Source organism: Triticum aestivum, chromosome 2B (genome assembly GCF_018294505.1).
Source record: "Triticum aestivum cultivar Chinese Spring chromosome 2B, IWGSC CS RefSeq v2.1, whole genome shotgun sequence".
In the NCBI taxonomy this organism is placed as follows: domain Eukaryota; kingdom Viridiplantae; phylum Streptophyta; class Magnoliopsida; order Poales; family Poaceae; genus Triticum; species Triticum aestivum.
The window spans coordinates 129,968,848-129,975,072 of NC_057798.1; positions in this window are offsets into that span (position 1 = coordinate 129,968,848).

A 6,225-nucleotide genomic window follows, 5' to 3' on the forward strand; every position below is an offset into this window, starting at 1 on the left:
TGCACCTCGTCGTCCTTGCGGACCGGAATGGATTTCATACTTAGGAGAGTACTTGAACTGCAGCTAAGCCCCCGAGTGGGAGGGTTTCTCTCCACTCGGTAGAATTTTTCAATACTTAGGCGAGTACTGGACTGCAGCTAAGCCCCCGAATGGGAGGTTTGCTCTCCACTCGGTAGGATTTTTAAATACTTAGGCGAGTACTGGACTGCGGCTAAGCCCCCGAGTGGGAGGTTTGCTCTCCACTCAGTAGGATTTTCAAATACTTAGGCGAGTACTGGACTGCAGCTAAGCCCCCGAGTGGGAGGTTTGCTCTCCACTCGGTAGGATTTTCAAATACTTAGGCGAGTACTGGACTGCAGCTAAGCCCCCGAGTGGGAGGTTTGCTCTCCACTCGGTAGGATTTTCAAATACTTAGGCGAGTACTGGACTACAGCTAAACTCCCGAGTGGGAGGTTTGCTCTCCACTCGGTAGGATTTTTAAATACTTAGGCAAGTACTGGACTGCAGCTAAGCCCCCGAGTGGGAGGTTTGCTCTCCACTCGGTAGGATTTTTAAATACTTAGGCGAGTACTGGACTGCAGCTAAGCCCCCGAGTGGGAGGTTGGCTCTCCACTCGGTAGGATTTTTAAATACTTAGGCGAGTACTGGACTGCAGCTAAGCCCCCGAGTGGGAGGTTTGCTCTCCACTCGGTAGGATTTTTAAATACTTAGGCGAGTACTAGACTGCAGCTAAGCCCCCAAGTGGGAGGTTTGCTCTCCACTTGGTAGGATTTTAAAAACTTAGGCAAAACGGATTCATAGCTAAGCCCCCGAGTGAGAGGCTTGCTCATCACTCGGCAGGGATTTTTTTTACAAACTTAGGCGAAATGGATTCGCAGCTAAGCCACCCACTAGGGGATTTCTCACGTAAACAAAAGCAACAATAATCACTGGGAAAATTATAACACTCTTGTCTTTGATAAACAGACTACAGAGGTACTTTTTATTACATCTCATCCGAGTGAGTACTTAAGTATAAAAGGGGCGGAGCAGCTCCGCATTCCAAGCTCGTGGCTCATCAATTTGGCGATCGACATTGTAAAGACGGTATGCTCCATTGTGGAGAACTTTGGTGACAATGAAGGGGCCTTCCCAAGTAGGAGCGAGCTTGTGTGGCTTCTGTTGATCCACTCGGAGGACCAAATCTCCTTCTTGGAAGGCTCGACTCTTCATGTTTCTGGCATGGAATCGACGCGAGTCCTGCTGATAGATAGTAGATCGGATCATGGCCATCTCTCTTTCTTCTTCTAGAAGGTCGACTGCGTCCTGCCGGGCTTGTTCTGCTTCATCTTCAAAGTAAAGCTCGACTCGGGGTGCATTGTGAAGCAGGTCACTCGGCAGAACTGCTTCAGCTCCATAGACCAGAAAGAATGGAGTTCGCCCAGTCGATCGATTAGGAGTGGTCCTCAATCCCCAAAGAACTGATGGAAGTTCGTCGACCCATACGCCTGCTGCATGCTTGAGATCACGCATCAACCGGGGTTTCAGTCCTTTGAGAATTAGGCCGTTTGCTCTTTCTGCTTGTCCATTCGACTGGGGGTGAGCGACAGAAGCATAGTCGACTCACGTGCCTTGAGAAGCGCAAAAGGCTCTGAATTTGTCGGAATCGAAGTTTGACCCATTATCAGTGATGATGCTGTGCGGAACTCCATACCTAAATATCAACTCTCTGATGAAGCTGATAGCAGTGCAGGCATCAAGATTCTTGATAGGCTTAGCTTCTATCCACTTAGTGAACTTGTCGACTGCCACCAATACATGGGTGAAGCCACTCCTGCCAGTTCTCAGTGGTCCAACCATATCCAATCCCAAAACAGCGAAGGGCCAGATGAGTGGAATGGTCTTCAAGGCTGAGGCGGGTTTGTGTGATATATTGGAATAGAACTGACATCCTTCACACTTGTCTACTATCTCCTTCGCCATTTCATTTGCTCTTGGCTAGTAAAATCCCGCTCGGTATGCTTTAGCCACAATGGTCCGAGAAGACGCATGATGACCACAAGTTCTCGAGTGGATATCGTCAAGAATTATCTGGCCTTCTTCCGGTGTTATACATTTCTGGCTGACTCCAGTCGCGCTTTCCCTGTACAACTATCCCTTTATCACAGTAAAGGCCTTGGATCGACGGACGATCTGTCGAGCCTCTTCTTCGTTCTCCGGGAGCTATTTCCTTAGGATATACGCGATGTACGACACTGTCCAGTCGGGAGTGATGACCAAAACTTCCATGATCAGGTCGACCACAGCTGGGACCTCAACTTCAGTCGGATCCGTGACACTTTTTGGCTGCGGGGCTTCTTCGGTGAAAGGATCCTCTTGAACTGATGGTGTGTGGATGTGCTCCAAAAACACATTACTGGGAATGGCTTCTCTCTTGGAACCTATTTTTGCCAAATCATCAGCCGCTTGATTTTTCAGTCGGGGTATATGATGAAGTTCTAACCCCTCGAATTTCTTCTCTAGCTTTCTCACTGCATTGCAGTAACCAGTCATGGTCGGACTTCTGACGTCCCACTCCTTCATCACTTGATTAACCACCAAATCTGAGTCGCCATAGACCATGAGGCGACGGACGCCGAGTGAAATGGCCATACGCAACCCATATAAAAGTGCTTCGTATTCTGCTTCGTTATTGGAGGAATCAAAGTGGATCTAGAGCACATATCTGAGCTTATCTCCTCGGGGGGAAACCAACACTACCCCAGCTCCGGAACCATTCAGCATCTTAGAACCATCAAAGAACATGGTCCAGTGCTCCGAGTGAACTTGAGTCGGTAGTTGCTGTTCAATCCACTGGGCAATGAAATCTGCTATTGCTTGGGACTTGATGGCGTTTTTGACTCAAACTTGATATCTAGGGGAAGGAGTTCAATCACCCATTTTGCCACTTGACCAGTTGCATCTCTGTTGTGCAGAATCTCCGACAATGGAGCGTCACTGATGATGGTAATGGAATGGTCAGAGAAGTAATGAGCAACCTTCTTCATGGTGAGATAAATCCCATATACAAGCTTCTGATAATGAGGGTATCTTTGCTTTGATGGGGGTCAAAACTTCAGAAAGATAATATACTGGGCACTGAACTTTAAAGGCTTTTCCTTCTTCTTCCCGCTCGACTGTAAGTACTGTACTGACAACTTGTCCTGTGGCTGCGATGTAAATCAGCAAAGGCTCTTTGCTGATTGGGGCCGCAAGCACCGGCTGGGTGGAGAGCAGGGCTTTTAGCTCTGCAAACGCTGCATCAGCTTTGGGAGTCCACTCGAACTTGTCTGACTTCTTCATCAGTCGGTAAAGAGGCAATGCCTTTTCATCGAGACGAGAGATGAATCGACTTAAAGTGGCCAAGCACCCAGTAAGCTTCTGGACATCATGCACACGCACAGGGCATTTCATTCGGAGTATAGTACCAACTTTTTCTGGGTTGGCATTGATTCCTCGTTTCTGAAACGAGAAAACTGAGTAACTTTCCGCCAGGAACTCCGAATGTGCACTTTGATGGATTAAGCTTGATATCATACCTCCTGAGGTTGGCAAATGTTTCAGCAAGGTCAGTCAGCAGGTCGGAACCTTTCCGTGACTTGACCACAATATCATCCATGTATGCTTCCACATTCCGACTGATTTGAGTGAGAATATACTTCTGAATTATCCTCATGAACGTGGCTCCGGCATTCTTGAGGCCGAATGGCATGGTGGCATAACAGAAGCACCCGAATGGAGTGATGAAAGCTGTTTTGATCTCGTCGGGTCCATATAGACGGATCCGATGGTAACCGGAATAGGCATCTAAAAAAGACAGGCGCTCACATCCCGCAGTTGAGTCGACTATTTGGTCGATGTGGTGGAGAGGAAAATGATCTTTCGGGTAGGCCCGATTGATATGTTTGAAGTCAATGCACATGCAAAGTGACTTGTCCTTCTTGGGGACCATGACAACATTGGCAAGCCACTCGGAGTGGTAAATCTCTCGGATAAACTCCACTGCTAAGAGCCGAGCCACCTCCTCGCCAATGGCCTTTCTCTTCTAGACGGTGGACTGTCGAAGATGTTCTTTAACAGGTTTCGCTTTTGAGTCGACTCATAGACGGTGCTCAGCCAGCCCCCTGGGAACGCCCGGCATGTCAGAAGGCTTCCATGCGAAGATGTCCCAGTTCTCACAGAGGAACTGGATGAGCACTTCTTCCTATTTGGAGTCGAGTGTTGTAGAGATATGAGTCGGAGCAGCACTGGGGTTGGTCGGGTGAATGTGAATCGGTTTTGTCTCACCGGATGATTGAAACGCTGATTCTGTAGCGGGCTTCTTGGCTCGCAACAAACCACTCGGGTCTGCAGTTTTCTGGTATTCCTGCAGCTCTACCACTGCCATCTGAGCATCAGCGATCTTTGAGCCTTTCTGAAAGCACTCTTCTGCCTTCTTCCGATTGCCAGTAATAGTGATCACACCTTTGGGACCAGGCATCTTCAATTTGAGGTACACATAACATGGTCGAGCCATGTAACGTGCATAAGCTGGCCTGCCCAAAATAGCATGATAAGCACTCTGAAAATCCACCACTTCGAACATCAACTTCTCTTTGCGGTAATTCTTGGAATCACCAAAAACCACATCAAGAGCAATTTGGCCGAGTGACTCAGCCTTCTTTCTAGGAATGACTCCATGGAAACTCATGTTGCTGGTACTGAGTCTAGACATCGGAATGCCCATCCCTTTCAACGTCTCTTCATATAGTATATTTAGGCCACTGCCACCATCCATCAAAACTTTAGTCAGTTGAGTGCCTTCGACGACTGGGTCGACCACCAAAGCTTGCCTCCCAGGGGTGGCTATGTGTGTCGGATGATCGGACTGGTCGAATGTGATGGCAGTCTGAGACCATTTCAGATAACTTGGTGTCGCCGGAGCAACCATATTCACTTCTTGGTTAATAACTTCCAGTCGACTTTTGCTTTCACCATCAGAAAAAATCATCAGGGTGGAATTGACCTGGGGATAACCATCATCACTATCTTCTTTGTCCTCAACTTTGTCCGACTCCTTCTCCTTATCTTTGGGCTGTTTCCCCTGGAATTGCTGGATCAAGAGCCGACACTGTCGAGTGGTATGTTTTGGGTAAATGAGTTTACCCTCTTCATCTTTCTTTGTATGAATGTGGCATGGCATATCCAGCACATCATTTCCGTCTTGGTCTTTCACCTTCTTAGGATTCCAAGGCCCTTTGGGCTTCCCTTTAAACTTTCCTTGAGTCACGGCCAAGGCTTCTCCAGGGGCAGCTGGCTCGGCTTTTTGCTTCTGCTTCCGACTGGAGTTCCCTCCTCCTGTTTCGTGGGCGACTGACTTGTGCCTGCCACTCCGGAGCCGATCCTCTTCTTCACCATTGGCATACTTGGTGGCAATGTCCATCATTCGACTCAGAGACATGTGTCCGGTTCGACCGAATTTCAGGTTTAACTCTCTGTACTTAACGCCTTCCTTGAAGGCACAGACTGCCTGGTGATGAGATACATTCTCTACCATGTGATGCAACGTGATCCATCTCTGGATGTAATCCCTCAAGGTTCCATTCGACTTCTGCACACAAGATGGCAACTCTGTCAACCCTGCTGGCCGCTTGCAAGTTCCTTCAAATGTTCTGACAAACACTCGAGCAAGATCTTCCCAAGTGTAAATGCTGCTGGGTGCTAACTGATTCAACCATGCTCTGGCCGAGCCCTCCAACATAAGAGGCAGGTGTTTCATGGCCACTTCATCGTTGCCGCCACCAATCTGAACAACCACTCGGTAGTCTTCAAGCCAAGTACCAGGGCTTGGACTCACCAGTGAACTTACTGACTCCAGTCGCCAACCTGAAGTTGGGAGGAATCACTGCGGCCCTGATGGCTCTGCTGAAGCACTCTGGTCCTGAGACGTGAACTCTGCTGCTGGTGGGTACATCTCTGTCATGACCTTCTCGGTGAGCTCTGTTCCTGTTGACCAAACCTTGAACGAGAATGGATCTCGCATCAAAGCCTGGTTCCCTGGGGTCGACTGGAATCCTTCGCCCAACACTGTGATGGCGTTTGTCATCTTGCTGTCGAGGCGCGTATGATCCGCTCCTTGGGGGAGGGGTGGGCACTCGACGTCGATCATCGTGATCGAGTCGGTGATCATACTACTCACGGTTCCTGTACTGATCACGCCGGTCTCCA